Source organism: Pinus tabuliformis, chromosome 9, assembly GCF_031772625.1.
Source record: "Pinus tabuliformis cultivar Carrire ecotype Pingquan chromosome 9, CPIR1, whole genome shotgun sequence".
Lineage (NCBI taxonomy): Eukaryota > Viridiplantae > Streptophyta > Pinopsida > Pinales > Pinaceae > Pinus > Pinus tabuliformis.
The window spans coordinates 623,278,379-623,296,202 of NC_142307.1; positions in this window are offsets into that span (position 1 = coordinate 623,278,379).

Below are 17,824 nucleotides of genomic sequence, written 5' to 3' on the forward strand. Positions count from 1 at the left end.
AACAGAGTTGGGGATACTTTTCGGGTAAGTATTCCCACCTCAGTCGTTGTAGTATAGTGGTAAGTATTCCCGCCTGTCATGCGGGTGACCCGGGTTCGATCCCCAACAACGGCGCCAAAATGTTGGGCTAATTTGTTTACCGAAATTAACACAATTATTTCTTATCAATCCGAGTTGTTTATGCTTTGAGGCAAGTTCACTATATGTGAAGATCAGATATAATCAAACCTTGAAAGATAAGTTATTCAAAAGCTTAAAGCAATACATCCTACAACTCTAATTCAATTAGTTTAAAAAGAGGAAAAATATTGAAATGGTTCTTGACTCAAGAAGTCCACTTTTGCCTCAATTACCACTTAATGAATCAGAGGTTAAAACCAAGAACTTAAGATGGATAAATTATTAATGAAAGAAGCTCTTAACTTAAGAGACACATGAGGTATTTCATCATAATTCATTCATCTCAATACCAAAATCTCAATAAGAAACTACTTGCATGCAAACAAAGGAAACTAGTTTTAATTCATCATTTTAGTAGAAGGGATGCTCAACTTGAACACATGTTTTTCCAACTTAATAAAGTGATGAATAAGCTAAGAACTAATGAAATCAATCACCATGCATGAACCATAAAGCAATCTGAAATAAAGCTTTGAAAAACCAGTTCTACAATAACCAGATTACAAGAAATAAAACTAGTTAACAAGGAAGTGTACTTAGCTTGGAATGGGGGCCCTCCACCCTTGCCTTGCAAACTTGAGAGGTGATATCAGAAGCTCAAATTCAGTCACACATCCATATCATTGAACATCAAAATAATAATAGCACAAGTCTTCAAATTAACTCTTCAATCCAAAAGTGTCACAACATAAAAGTATAATAAGTCAATACATAAGCCATCAAAGTTTTGGCTCTTAAATAAGAAGTCTCATGAAACAAACTGATCTATATTCACTCAAACAAACCCATCTACTCTCATCCATCTATCTAAGTCGAATTCATTACTCCCATCCCAAGAAATATGACCAATCCCATAGAATCTCAAAACCGCCCTATTTCTATGGGATTTCTGAATGACTAGTCACGATTGACTAGCACCAAATGGGCCTAATAAAGCTTGTTCTATTCGAACTAAGCATAGTTGGCTTAGTCCTAGTTCCCAAGCTGTCCATCCATGCATTCAATTCGTGCCCAAGTGTCCTGCAACCACATCAACCATAGAGCTATTATGGGAATTTTTGAATCTGCCAATTTTGCACTTAAAACCAAACCTTCATAAAAACTTTAGAAATTGAAAAATTAAAATTAAATACCTGAATGGATATCAAATATACATCAAAATGGGATGAATGAAGGGAAAATGGATGGAAAATAGATGGATTAGTAAGTTTCTTAGAGCAAAAATAAGACCAAAACTAATGCCCAACATTTGACAAAGAATTAGGAAAGAAGATCAGGGCCTTGTGAAGTGACAATGGCGGAGAGTATGTCTCTCAAGAGTTTAAGGACTTGTATGCAGCAAAAGGAATTAAACGGGAGTTGACAGCACCCCATAATCCACAGTAGAATGGGGTGGCCGAAAGGAAGAACAAAACGATTGTGGGAGTAGCTCAGGTGATGCTGCATGACCAAGGCCTACCACTTCATTTGTGGGATTAGGCATGCAACACAGCGGTTTACTTGTAGAATAGAAGCCTGCATTGCATACTTGGAATAAAGACACCAGAGGAAGCTTTCTCCGGGAAGAGACCAGATGTGAGTCACTTCAAAATCTTTAGCTCATCGGTTTATTTCCATGTGACCAAGGATGCCCGAAGAAGCTAGAGCCAACCGCAGAGTTGGGGATACTTTTTGGGTACAGTGATACTCCCCACAACTATCAGGTGTATTTGCCTACTAGTCAGAGGACAATGGTTAGCAAAGATCTTAGGTTCGATGAGCTGAAAGTCATGCGAGTTTCCCTTGAGAGGGAGCTCAAGATGCATGCAAAGGAGGAACTTTTGGTTCCTAAGGAGGAGGAGCCTCAGACTGATGTGGAGCAGTCACATGCAAAGGTTTCAGGAGTGGAGACATCCACTCATGCAAAGTCTTCCAGAGATGGGTGAAAGCGCATGAGAGAAGTTGGCAGATGCAAGAGAGAATGTCAGAGAACCATCTTCTCAACGCAGACAAAGGAGGTCACCTGAGTGGTAAACTGGTTACATGGCCCTTGTTGGGGAATGTGTAGAGACCGAACCATCTTCCTTTGAGGAAGTAGTGCAATAGCTAATTTGGGTTGATGCTATGGTGGAGGAGTATGACTCCATAATTTAGAACAATGTTTGGGATGTTGTTCTAAGATCGGAGAACAAGTCAGTTGTGAGTTCCCGTTGGCTTTACAAAGTAAAACATGCTGCTGATGGTAGTGTGGAGAAACATAAGGTAAGGTTTGTTGCCCGTGGTTTCTCATAGGTCGAGGGGATCGACTATGATGAGACTTTTGATCCTGTAGCAAGGTACTCATATATCAGATCGATGTTGGCACTATCGACATAGATGGGTTGGAAGATCCATCAAATGGATGTGAAGACTACATTCCTCAATGGCAAGATTGAGGAAGAGGTGTACATAGAGCAGCCGAAAGGATTTGAGACCTTCGATCGTGAGTCGCATGTGTGCCGACTCAAGAGAGCTTTGTACGAGCTAAAGCAAGCACCTCATTCTTGGTACACTAGGATCGAAAACTACTTCACCGGGTTGGGATTCACAAAGAGTGAAGCAGATGCAAACTTGTACCACATCATGGTGGAAGGTAAGCAGTTGATCATTGTTTTTTATGTTGATGATCTGATATTGACAGGTCTTGATCGGTTGATCATTTATTGCAAGGAGGACCTTGCAAGAGAGTTCGAGATGAAAGACATGGGTCTCATGCACTACTTTCTAGGCATGGAAGTGTGGCAGAAGGATGGGGAAGTGTTTATGTCTCAAGGAAAGTATGCCAATGAGATACTCAGGAGATTCCACATGGAGAAGTGCAAGCCCATGCAGACTCCTCTAGCAGGTAACTGGAGGAAGGAGGATGCTGCTTTAGGTGAGGTAGTAGAGGCTACTGTGTATCGGTAGCTTGTGGGTTCATTGATGTATTTAGTGAACACATGATCAGCTTTGTGCTTTGCAATGAACCAACTGAGTCAAGCTATAGTTCAGCCTACTAAGATGTTTTGGAAGGCAACGAATCATGTTTTGAGATACCTCAGAGGCACATCTCAGTTTGGATTATGGTACAGACGGTCAGAGGGAGTGAAGCTACAGGGCTTCATAGATGCAGATTGGGTAGGGAGACCATCAGATCGGAAGAGCACATCAGGAGGAATTTTCAACCTTGGTTCAGCTGCAGTTTCTTGGTAACGCAGGAAACAGAGGTAAGTTGCACTTAGCTTAGTAGAGGCTCGATACATGGCTGCTAGTCAGGTAGCATGTGAGGCCATTTGGATGCGGAAAATTCTAGTTGGTTTGTTTGATCAGAGGATGGATCCAACAATGATCTATTGTGATAATCAGAGTTTTATCAAACTCTTTGAGAATCCAGTATTTCATGACAGGTCCAAGCATATCGACATTCGGTATCATCATCTCAGAGACTATGTGGTGAGGAGGATCATGTTGTTGCAGTATGTTTCGATCGAGGAGAAAGATGCTGACATTTTGACTAAGGCATTGTCAAAGTGTAAATTTGAGTTCAACAGAGACATGATTGGGGTGACAGATAATCCCTGTCTTATTGAGAGGGAGTGTTGAAAATAGCAACAAGAAATGCTAAAAATAGCATTGCTATAGATAACATTTCAGGATATATTTCAATTTTAATTAGTCCCTGAATTAAAATTCGAATTTAGTCTCAACAACTATTTGAAAAATAATTAATTAATTCATCTTGAGTTAATTAGTTGGAGAAAATCAAATATGAAGTCTTTGTGAAGACATGCAATAGTTATCCCTTTGATTGAGGAAGTTATCCATTAATTAAGGAGATAAGGATGAGTTGTATTTGAGTTGTAATTAGTTAGCTTAGTTAACTAAGTTAAGTCCAGTTAAATTAGTTCCAAACAGTTTGTGGAACTAATTGTGAGTTTAGTCAGTTAATTCATGCATGCATGCAATTAGTGTTCTCTAGATAACTGAATATTCTCTCATAAATAACTCATGCATGTGAGTTCAGATAGAGACCCAGTTGAGATTAAAGGAAGGGACAATGTACTATCAGTTGCTAGAATATTCCCATTGAATATCTCTTGCATGCAGAAGGAATTCATTCCTTCAGGATTGCACAGTTACTACAGAGGTCAGAGCAGTGTGTGAGGTGAGAATCACATAGGTGGTCGCTGGAGGACCCAGGAGAAACTGCGCAAGGAAATAGGAGGCTTGCAGGACTGAAGGAAGTCATATGTGTTGTCTATTCTGTCTATGAGCAGCAATGAGGGATTGTACTGAGAGCTGGATAGCTTGTGAGCTAAAGCTTTGTGTAATCCTAAGATATTTCCACTTGTATGATAATTCAGATAGCGGGGTTTTTAGCTGAGGCGTTCCCTAGAGTATTCTTTTGTGTTTCATGTGTGATTGAATCTTCTTCTATGTTATATGTGTTCTGGTTGATCTTGCCCAAAATCGATTAAGCTTTCGCAAGGTTGATTGTAGAAGCAGATTAAGTATTTTTCTTTAGTACATTGCATAATCAGTTTAATCTACAATGAGAATTTCTTCATTTGCAAGCACTTGGGCTCATCCCATGAGCCCACGTTGAGTCTTTGCACCCTCCTCGCTTGACCATTCATCAGACATCTTTTTGCATGTTGGTCATAATGTCATGCTTGTAGTCATTTTTTGGCCATGCACAAGGTCTGTCTTCATGTGTACAAGTTGTATTTGCTATGTAATCATCTGTTGCACTCACACACGAAGTTGTATGCACTTTCATGCAAGTTTTGTCACGATCGTTCAACAATCTATCACAAGTGGTGTGCTTGTTGCTCATACTGTCGGTCTTCACACTGACCGTATGTTGTCCTGATGGTTTGAGGTGTCTTGTCATCAAGTCATGATGAGTGTGTGTTTGCAAGGTCATTCATGTACGAAGTCACTCATTCACACAGTTATTCATTTTGCTGAAGCTATGTCAACCAGACCAACCTTAAGAGTCAGACATTTGCGAAGTTGCATTGTGCAATTTCAGCCCTCAGTGAACATGTACTGTTGCCCAAAATTGCACAGAGATTGAGGCTACCTCCTAGGTAGTCTTCACTGCGCAATCCTGGAATCGGCTCGACTAACTGTCACCTAGAACAATGCAGGAGTTTCCCAGCAAGCCATCTCAATTTGCACTTCCCGCAAGCAAATCAACCAAGCCTCCAGCTAGTCAACCAGAGAGTTTGACCAGCTAGTGACACCAGACCTCACTCCTCCAAAAAATTGTGTTGTTTCCAAGCATGCTCACTTCCATTGACTGAAAAAAATGTGCAGACATGCCAGATAGACACCCGTTGTCTATCACTGCACTGGACTAAAAAATTGCATAGTTTTTTCAGCCAATCACCCTGTCAACCAGCCTGCTACTCCTCCTGAAAACTACGTAGCTTTCATTAGTAGTCTCTCAATTGCCCAGCATCTTGCTTAGCTCAGAAATTGCGCAAGGATGTCCAGTAGGAAAACATATCAGCTCTCATTTTTTTCTAGTAGCCTCCCGCAACCCACGGCTAACGCATGAGAAAAAATGCACAATTCTTTTCCAGCAGCATCCCGCAACCCATTGCCAGCTCCCTGGAGAAATTTCGCAGTTTTCACTGTCAATCTCCCTCTGCTGCCTGCATTGTCTCCATGAAAAAATTGCACAGATCTGCCCTCCAGCCAAGACAGATCCAACAGATAGTCACTGTTGATCCAAATTTCCCATCTCAGTCTCCCTATAACCTCTGCGCAGTTTTGATGGACAATGCCCAGAGCCCACATCACGACTTGAAATTTTCCTTGCACAGTTGCAGATCCTTGTCCTCTCTCCCAACCACCTGCATCTGAAAGAGAAAGACAATGCATCATGGTAGACTAGGAGATTTCTGGATTTGACGTCATCTCGTCATGGGTGATTGTAGATACAGGTACATGGATGAGACATGGCATGACGATGAATGAGATGAACAAGGAGTACATGCAACGAGACTTGTTCGCAAAAGGACGAACACATGAAGCATTCCAAAGTACAAGTGAAGGAGCGAAGTGCAAATTCAACATCAAGCAAACACCAAGACCATCTAAGACTCCACACACCTTGCCATACATAGGTGAAGCTATGATACACCAATAGCACATCCATCACTCAGTAGCATTGCAGCTCGACATGCACACCGACAGCAGCATGAACACAATAGCTTTGTTGTGTCGAGTCATGTCACGAGTCATCTTTTCCACATCACTATTATGAGCCACACTGTTGTAGTCAATATAATGTAACGTGGAAGTCCAAAAGACCCACATGTAAATCTAAAGGGTCATGTAAAGTTGAAGAGTCATGTAATTCAAACAGTCATGAGGGAAGTCAAATAGTCACAAGGGTCAATTTTACCCTTGGCTATAAATACCCCTCATTTGTACATGCAAAAGACTTTTCACCTTGGCTCCTCCCACATAGCCTTGAGCATCTGTAATCTTTTCTTTGAGGAGCGAATAATGGATCCTATGCCCTGCTATCAGGGTTAGTGATGTAATGGTGTATGGATGTGTCTTGGAACTTTCGCTTAATTTAGAAGCCTGTTAATAGGCCAGCATGTTTTCACACATGTATTGTATTCGTTTGTAAGACTATTCTTTGGACGCTTGTAATGCATGTTTCTTTAACCTGTATTAAGATGGTTTAACTATTTCAGTTGGTTTAATACATATGCTATTGGAAATGTGTTGTATTAGTTGTCAACATTGTCTTATCCATGTGGGCTATCATGCCGGACACTCGACATATTCATTCTTGTAAACTTGGTATAACACTCATCACACTCGTGTGGACTATTCTGTTGGGTGTTGTACATGCTACCTGTTCACCTTGTGCTTGTGACTTTTGCATCCATGTGGATTACTCCGCCGGAAGCTGTGCATGTCCTATTGTGTTGTGTGTCTCTAGCAGCGTTGGGACTATTCCCTTTCAACCTGAGACTCACTTCCTCCCTCTCCCTCTGTTGTGAAAGAACTTTGACACAAGCGACACTAAGCACTCACCAGGCACACGAACCTCGTTGTTCAAAGACAAAGAAAACCACTCTCATGTGCTAACAAGCAAGAGCTAAGGCATATATTTAAGATAATGGAAATCGGGCCATCATACCGGATGGGACTCCTAAACCAAACGTTGTGAGGTCTAGTTGGGACTTCATATCGGGGAGATCCCCTGAATGTTGGCAAGTCTAGCACTGTCAACACTTAGATATCTTGATTTTATGCCCCCTAGATTTTGCATGATACTGACTTTTATTCCATATGCATGATGGGATCTGCTTCGCATTGATGTGTACTCCTTTATATGGTTTTGAATGCTGCGAGGATAGTAGACTTTGGGTTTGTTAAACTTGGCAGGTTTCATGTTTTGGGAGGGTTGGCCTCGAATGTATGTTTTCCATCCTATTGAGAGATAATTGTTGATCCCTGCAATACTTTATTCACATTGAAGTTATACACGTGATGAGATCAATATCTCATTAATAAGTGCCTTATCTACATGTTCCTCGATGCGCTAGTGGTTATGAAACATGGGTTGATAAGCCATGGAATATCCTTTATTTTGGGAGAATTGGTCTCTTCAATGTAGTAGCCGCATTAATGGGTGGAGTCTAGAGAGGAAACCCATTCATTATATTACTCAAGTTGTAGTGAGATATTATAACTACATATATCACATGTTAATGGGGGAGTTTATATAAATGATTGTGTGGTTGTTTCACCCACAATAATCATATCCTTGAAAGAAGGTTAATACTAGGACTCATACCCTTAACAATCTCTATTGTTATTCTTCCTTCTTGACAAAAAAATGTAGAGGCCAATCTCATTCTATTTAATTATAATTTTAGGAGTTTGATGCACATACTATATAATTGAACGACTCTGAATATTGAAAAGTTTTGAAACAAGAAATTGGTTGTTCATTTATAGTCAAGAAGGTTTTAGAAATTAATTAACAGCAAAATGAAATACACAAAATATTGCAAAGAAAACAAATACAAAAATTCATAGAACAAGAGAGACACAAATATACATGGTTCACCCAATTTTAGCTACGTCCATGGAGAAACAACTAGTCCTTCCTTTTATATTATCTAGCAAAATGAAGAGATACAACCTACAACATATTCGTTGTAATTTCCTCTTCGCTCTCACATAGTCTCATCTCTCTTTCTCACTCAATAATAATACACAGTCGTAATACAATTCCATCATATAAACCGAGGGTTTCCTTCTAGGGAAAAAAACACTAAATTAACATAACTTCTATCGTTAGATCATCTGCCTAATTCACAACCTAGATTGACTACAAAATTACAATATTTTACAAGGCAAATTTTCATCTATTTTTAGCTTTAGTGACACTACCCCTGAACCCCCACTAAGGGGAGTTAAAAACATGCAGTCGCCCCCTCCTGGACCCCCCAGGTAGTAATAGGGGGGTGGTGAAGCCCCCCCACATCTCATCAGGGATTGGGATCCAAACGCAGCTGAAACAAGACCTCTGAATGAGGAAGATAATCAGGCTCCACATCCGAGAATCTCCCACATGGAGATTGATTATATCAACTCTGTCGCTGTTTCACTTTCTAGACAATGCTTCCACTTTGGACATGGTAGTTTCTCATCTTCATCATCATTATTGAAGGTTAATTGAAACTGTGCACAGTCTCAGTTTCTCCCTAGATGCAATTTTTGTTAACATGTTTGTAGGATTCTGGCTAGTGTGTATCTTTTCCAGCTTCAGTTGTCCATCTTCCAACATTGACAGTATGAAATGGTACTTGAGCTGTATATTTTTAGTCTTGGAATGAAATGTTGAGTTCTTTGCAAGATGAATGACACTCTAATTGTCACTGTATAACCTTCTCAACTCTTTCTTCTTTCCCAATTCATCCATAAAACTTTCTAACCAAATCATTTCTTTACTAGCCTCTGTAGTAGCAACATACTCATCTTTCGTTCTTGAAAGTGCAAAAATGTTTTTCAATTTTGAAACCCAGTTGACAGTTGTTTCACCTACAGTAAACACATACCCTGTGGTGCTCCTCCTGTTATCTCTATCACCTACCATATCTGCATCAACATATCCCTATAGAGCAATGTTTGAACCACCAAAGCATAATTCTTGATTTGTGGTACCTCTCAAATACCTAAGAATCCACTTTACTGCCATCCAATGCTCTTTTCCTAGATTGTTCATAAACCTGCTTATAGCTCCCATTGCATGTGTATTATCAGGCCTTGTGCAGACCATTGCTTACATTAAGCTTCCAATCATTGATGCATATGGAACTTTACACATATAATCCATATCTTCACGAGTCTTGGGACACATCTCCTTACTTCGTTTGAAATGGCTAGCCAAAGGTGTACTAAGTGGATTTTCATTATGTATATTAAATATTTCCAACACCTTTTCTATGTACTCACTCTGAGGCAATGTTAATTTGTGACTTTTCTTATCTCTAGTTATTCTCATGCCAAGGATTTATTTTGCAGCACCCAAATCCTTCATTGCAAATGAATTTGCTGATTTTCCTTTGAGCACATTTATTTCCTACATGTTAGATTCTTCGACAAGCATTTCATCTACATACAATAACAATATAATATAGTTTCCATCATTTTTTTTAAGATGAACATAATGGTCAGAGTGACATCTACTATAACCTTATTCAGACATAAACCTATCAAATTTTAGATACCACTGCCTTGGAGTCTGTTTTAATCCATACAAGATCTTCTTCAATTTTCACACTAACTTATCCTTCCCAATGACCTCATACCCTTATGGTTGCTTCATATATAATTCTTCCTCCAAATCGCCATGGATAGATGTTTTCTATACATCTATCTGCTCAAGATTCAAATATTTTGTTGCCACTAGACTTAAAATAGTTCCGATTGAAGTCATTTTAACAACAGGAGAAAAAATGTCATCAAAGTCTATACCTTTCTTTTGTGAAAACTCCTTCACCACAAGTCTAGCCTCATATCTCTGTTTACCTCCATATTCTTCCTTCAGCCTATAAACCCATTTATTCTGTAATGTTGTTTTACTTGTAGGCAACTTGACTAAGTCCCAAGTCTAGTTATGCATCAAGGAGTCCATCTCTTCTTCCATGGCTTGCTCCCACTTCTTCCTAGTTTCTACCTTCATTTCTTCTTCATATCTTTCCAGTTCACCAGAATTAGTCAACAATACATAATATAACAAAGTAGAGTATCATTCAGGGGGTCTAATTATCCTGGTAGATCTTCTAACACCACTTTCGGGTGCTTGAGGTGTCTATTGTTGTTGTGGATGTTGATCATTATGATTTTTAGGCACCTTTCGTTTTTATGTGATCTCATTAAGCACTGTGTATTATTTTTTTTCTTTTTCCTATTTCTTTCCCTGCATTTTATCTTTATACAAGACCTTTTCATTGAATATGACATCTCTTCTCCTAATGATTTTCTGATTTTCATAATCATATAAGCGATAACAAAAATCATTTACACCATATCCAGTAAAGGTACATTTCTTTGATTTTTCCTCAAGGTTTTTTCTATTTTATTTATTGATGTGGACAATGGCTTCATAACCAAAAATATGTAAAAATGAGTAGTTTACCTTGTTACCTGTCCATGGCTCCTCTAGAATACCACCATCAAAGGAACTTGAAGGCCCTCTATTTATTAGAAAAATAGCAGTATCTATAACATCTACCCAAAATTGTAAGCAAAATATTGCATGCAATCTCATGCACTTTGCATGTTCCATGATTTTCATGTTCATCCTTTCTAATACACCGTTTTCCTATGGTGTTCCTAGAACTATCTTCTCTCTGTGAATTCCATGCTATGAAAAATAATTATCAAACTCTTTGTTGTAGTATTCACCTCCATTGTCTGATCCAAGACACTTCAAATTCTTTCCCGTCTCATTCTTAACCAAAGCTTTCCATTTCTTAAAAGTGTCGATTACATTAGATTTATTTTGAATACAATAAATCCAGGTTTTCCTAGTTGCATGATCAATAAAAGTAACATAATAGTGAGAGCCACCAAGAGATGATACTTGAGCAGGTTCCCATACATCTGTATGCACAAGCTCTATTTTTTCTCTCTTATTTTCCTTCCCAACTCTAATCAATTTGACTCTCTTTTGTTTTCCATAAACACAATTTTCACAGAAATCCAAATCAACATGCTTTAGACCTGACAACAAATTTCTTGAGTGAATAATCTGCATCCCCTTCTCACTCATGTGCTCGAGCCTATGATGCCAATGTGTTGTATCTACTCATGTTGAGGTTAAATAATTAAATTAATTAGAAATACTATTGCATAAATACAATGTGCCAACCTTTTCGCCTTCGGCTATTACCAAGGCTCCTTGAGTGATTCTAAGTTTTTTCTGTAAAAGTAGTTACAAAACCTTCACCTCCCAACTACCCTGTTGAAATTAGATTTTTCTTCAGATTTGGAACATGCCTTACCTCTTTCAATAGCCATTGGTTTCCATTTTGTTTCTTTATAAAAACCTTACCCATTCCAATGATTTTACAGGGTTTATCATCACCCAGACGAACTTGTCCAAAATCTCCTTGAACATAGTCATGAAAATGATTCCTATCAGGTGTGGCATGGAATGAGGCCTTGAATCTACCACCGAGGCATTAATAATATTCTCTAATGAAATAATCAAATCATCTTTCAACACATCACCTGTCACATTCACTTCATGATTGTTCTCTTGTTTTCCATCTCCTTCTTTTCCCTTCTGAGATTTATAGTCTTTCTTCAGGTGTCCTTTCTTCCCACATTTCCAGCACACTATCCTTGATTTGGATTTGGATCTTCCTTTTCTTTATTTACCGCAATTTCCTGGGCTCCTTCCTCTTTCCATTTTTCTTCCCACAGTCATTGCAGTCAAAGCACTACTTGATGTCCCATTGGAGCTTTTCCATTGCATTTCCTCGCTAAGGATGGCACCAACAACATCATCAAACTTTAAAGTACTAGATCTAGAGACAAAGTTACTAATGACCATAACTCAACCATTCCAACTTTATGGTAATGAGCACAAAAACATTAGAGACTTAACTTCATCATCAAAATTTACCCCTATAGAACTTAACTGATTGATAACCGTATTAAACTCATTTAAATGATCAACTACATCCACCTTTTGACATCTTCATATTAAATAGGACATTCATAATAAATACCTTATTTTATGCCAAGGGTTTTTCATATAGTTTGGAAAATTCCATCATTAAACCTTCTATTGTTGTTTCCTTTGAAATGTTGAATGCCACTGATACTGCTAGACACAACTGTATTGTTCCTACTTCATTTCTGTCGAGAATCTCCCATTTTGTGTTCATCATACTCATCGACTTCTTTGACTTTCCACCCAATGGTAGGTATAAATATTTGTGATATAGATAATATTCCATCTACATCTTCCACAACTGGTAGTTTTGGATATTAAATTTCTCAACCCTAAACCTACCATTTTCTGTCATTGCTCCCACTCGAACCAGGAACCCTTCTCTCCAATGAGTTTATCAACCAAATAAGCCTTTGGCTATGATACCACTTGTTAGAAATTAATTAACAAAGCAATGAAATATAAAAAATATTTCAAAAACACAAATACAAAAATGCATAGAACAAGAGAGACACAAATATTTGTGGTTCACCCAATTTGGGCTACATCCACAGAGAAACATCCATTCCTTCCTTTTATATTATCTAGCAAAATAAAAATATAGAACCTACAGTAGATGCATTGTAATTTCCTATTTTCTCTCACACAACCTCCTCTCTCTTTCTCTCTTAGAATAATAATAAACAATTGCAATAAAATTCCCTCATATAGATCGAGGGTTGCCTTCTAGGGAAAAAACCCTAAATTAATATAACTTCTACTATAAGATTATCTGCCTAATGAACGAACTAGATTTACTACGAAATTACAATATTTTACAAGGAAAATTTTCATCTATTTTTAGCTTAAGGAGCGTTGCCCTCAAACCCCCCAGGCAACAATAGTTGTGTGGGGGGGGGGCAAGCTCCTCAACACTCCCTCATCAGGGATTGAGATCCAAACGTGACTGGAACAAGACCTATGAATCAGGAAGATAATCAGGCTTCACATCCAACAGAAGGAACCCCCACAAAGAAATCAATTCAATAAATAACCTAACAACCTCCCCTACTATGAATAAATTCCTTTGTGTCTGGAAGATCTCCTTGAGTATTGTTGCTCGAATGTATTTGGAAAGACATGGTGTTGTTAGATATAAAATAACACTACTATTTAGTCTTTCTACATAATGCATTATTGAGGATTGTTGATATCATACAATCCATATAGTGCCACAATTGAACTTCTCATCATGTTATAAACATAAAATATGATGTGTTCGAATGAAAATCATATAGTACCATAACTAGGCTAAACCATCGTTTTATGGATATAAATTTCATGGTAAATCAAATGTGTTAAAGGTGAGAAAAATATAATACATTGCACCCATTACATGGAGTCAGAAGCTTAAGCCCTAAACTCTATGTGCAATCCATGTGTCCATGCTACATAATGCTGGGGGAACCTAGCAAGGATGAGAGCCTAAGACCAAAATAACGTAGACATGATTCGTGTCAGGCCCCATCAACATGTTAATGTGCTGTAGAGGAAGGTCAAGCCGACGTCCAAGTCAAGGTCAGATGGTCAATAGTCAGGTCAAATAGGGTAGAAGTAGTAGTTACCTAAAGGACTTCAAGCCGACCTCCAATTTGGGGTTAGAAGGTCGAGGGCCAGTCCCTATGTGTCCACCATAATGGAAGTCAGACTTACAATCAATGGAGGTGATATTGACTTAAGGAGAATGGAGATTTTATCAGGGAGATCAATGGTTATAATACCATAGTGCAAACCCACCCTTGTGACATTAGTGGGGAAGGGGAGTGTTGAAATATGGCAACAAGAATATTCCAATTTAATTTGTCCTTGAATTAAATTGTGAATTAAAATCGAATTTAGTCTTAACAGCTACTTGGAAATAATTAATTAATTTATTTTAAATTAATTAGTTGGAGAAATTCAAGTTAGAAGTCTTTCTGAGGTCATGCAGGAGTTATCCCTTAAATTAAGGAGATAAGATTGAGTTATATTTGAGTTGTAATTAGTTAACTCAGTTTACTGAGTTAAGTCCAGTTAAATTAGTTCCAAACTGTTTGAGGAACTAATAGTGAGTTAACAGTCAGTTGATGCATTAATGCACTCAACTAGTGCTACTCCAGTTAACGGAAGATTCCCTCATCAGAAACTCATGCATGTCTATTCTAAGAAAGACCCAGTTGAGATTAATGTTCAAGGACTGTGTACTATCAGTTGCATGTGTTTTCTCATGGAGAAAAACTCATGCATGCAGTCAAGGATTCATCCTTGAGGATTGCGCATTTTTGAAGGTTGGTTATTCCACTTGGTAATAGGCTAATCATCCACAAGGAATAACGCAAGGAAATAGGAGCTTGGAGGGCAGAGAGGAAGGCTGGAGAGAAGCCAATATTGCCTGTGAGCATCTGTGAGGATTGTACTGAGAGTTGGGTAGCTGTGAGAGCTAAGGCTTTGTATAATTCCTATGTATTTCCACCATGTGTGATAATACAATAGTGTGGGGTTTTTATCTGAGACTTTCCCCAAAGTATTTTCATGTGTATTGTGCCATTGATTTTTCTTCTTCTGGTTATATTGTTCAGCTCGATCTTTAAGCTTCCACAAATTGATAGTAGAAGTAGGTTATAGTATTCTGCTTTGATTTATATTGCATTATTAGGTTAACCTATCACATATTTTTTACATGGTATCAGAGCTGTGAACAGTATACTGAGAAAAGAATTCGAAGTTTGAAGTTCGGGGTTGTAGGTGAAAATCGAATTCATATCATACTTTAAGGTTGGCCAATGGCATTCTATGGCTTGAGACTCGAGTATGCCTTGGAAGGTAACTTGAATTACATAGCATGGAAAGATAGAATGGAGGCTGTATTAGAAGACAATGGCTTGAAGGAATTCATTGATCAAGAAATCCCAAAGCCTGCTTCAACTAATGCACAAGAGTTGGCTGAGTGGAAGAAGTGTGTGGCGAAGGCGAGATGGATCATCCTTGAGGGAGTTCGAGACCATATTGTCTCGAGTCTCCATGGGAAGGATACTCCATTTTCAATGTGGAAGACATTGAATGACCTCTACCAGAACAGTAACGACTAGAGGAAATTGGCGCTCAAGGATAAGCTTTGAAGAATTAAGATGGAGAAGGGCGATATTATTTCCACATATTTGAACAAGCTCACCACCTGCAGAGATGAGCTTGGCAGTGTGGGAATAACTACTTTCGATGATGATATGATGAGCCTCACTCTCCTTGGCCTTCCAAAGAGTTGGAATAGCTACCAGGACTCTGTGAATGGAAGGGAGAAACTGCCGGATTGGGAATGACTGTGGTCAGTATTATGCAGGAGGAGATTAGGAGGAGCACACGAGATGGTTCTTCATCCAAGAATGATGATGAAGAAAATCTAGCCTTAGCAAGTAAGGCAAGGAAAGAGAAGGGGAAGGCTTCCCATTTCAAATCGAATTCTTCTCATGGAGGGAAGAAGGGTGACATGTCTAAAGTAAGATGCTTTAATTTTTATAAGATGGGACCTTATGTGACTAATTTCCCATCGAAGAAGTCTAAGAAGGGATCCTAAGAAGGATCGGAAGGTGAGGCATTAGCCTCTTAGTTGGAAATGGACTTTACCCTCATTGCATGCATGGTGTCATTGATGATGGGTTGTGTCTAGTATCTTGATAGTGGAGCCTCATTCCACATGACCAGTGATAAAAATTTATTCAGTGCCTTGGAGGAGAAAGACCTCAAGATGCACATAGAGATGGGTGACGACAGAAGGTATAGTGTTTCAGGGGTGGGCATAGTTGCTTTTTAGAGGGAGCATGGAGCTCCTCTCACCTTGACAGATGTGATGTATGTGCCTGGATTGAAGAAGAACTTGGTATCGGTCGCGATGTTAGAGGAAAAAGGCTACGATGTTGTCTTTAGTAAAGGAAAGGAGTTCCTAAGACACATAACCACGGGTCAGACCAAGAGAATACGGATTCGGGTGAAGAATCTCTATAAACTAGAGGTAGATGATTGTGCAACATTGAGTACGAAAGCAGAATTGGTGCAAAGCCAAGACATTGGCGAGTTGTGGCACAGGCGGCTGGGTCATTTGCATCATGGGGCTTTGAAGATAATGCAGCAGATATCTATAGGACTTCCCAAAGGTAAACTTGATCAAGTTGACACATGCAAAGGTTGTACCTTGGGAAAGTACACCAAGTCATGATCGAGATAGTTGAGCAGAGGCTATCTTAGAGCGAGTTCATACTGATTTGTGTGGACCATTCTTGATGGCATCCAAAATGAAGCAAAGGTATTATGTGATTTTCATTGATGACTATTCTCGTAAATGCTGGATTTATTTCATGTTAAAGAAGGACCAAACTTTCACAAAGTTTTGTGAGTTCAAAGCTTTGGTTGAGAAAAAGTCAGGGAAGAAGATCAAGGCCTTGAGAAGCGACAATGTTGGAGAATATGTCTCTCAAGAGTTTAAGGACTTCTGTGCAGCAAAAAGAATTAAACGAGAGTTGATGGCACCTCATAACCCACAGCAGAATGGGGTGGCCGAGAGGAATAACAGAACTATTGTAGGGGCAGCATGGGCAATGTTGCATGACCAAGGCATACCACTTCACTTGTGGGCTGAGGCATGCAACACAACAGTCTATTTGCAGAATAGAAGCCCACATCACATACTTGGGATGAAGACACTAGAGGAAGCTTTCTCCGGTAAGAGACCAGATGTGGGTCACTTCAGGATCTTTGGCTCATCGGTATATTGCCATGTGACAAAGGATGCACGGAAGAAGCTTGAGTCAACAACAGAGTTGGGGATATTTGTGGGGTACACTGATACACCTCACAACTATTGGGTGTACTTGCCTACCAGTCGGAGGATAGTGGTTCACAGAGATCTCAAGTTTGATGAGCAGAAGACCATGCGAGTTTCCCTTGAGAGGGAGCTCCAACTACAGGCTGTGGAGGAACTATTGGTTCCTAAGGAGGAGGAGCCTCAGACTAATGTGGAGCAGCTGCATGCAGAGGTTCCAGGAGTGGAGACATCCACTCAAGCAGAGTCTTCCAGAGATGGACGAAAGCACACAAGAGAAGCTGACAGATTGTTGGAGGATGCAAGAGAGAATGTGGGAGCACCATCTTCTCAGTGCAGATAGAGGAGGTCACCTGAGAGGTACACTGGATACATGGCCCTTGCTGGGGAATGTGTTGAGACCGAGTCATCTTCCTTTGAGGAAGCAGTGCAACAGCCAATTTGGGTTGATGCTATGGTGGAGGAGTATGACTCCATAGTTCATAACAATGTTTGGGACATGGTTCCGAGACCAGAGAACAAGTCAGTTGTGAGTTCCTGTTGGCTTTACAAGGTAAAGCAAGCTGCTGATGGTAGTGTGGAGAAGC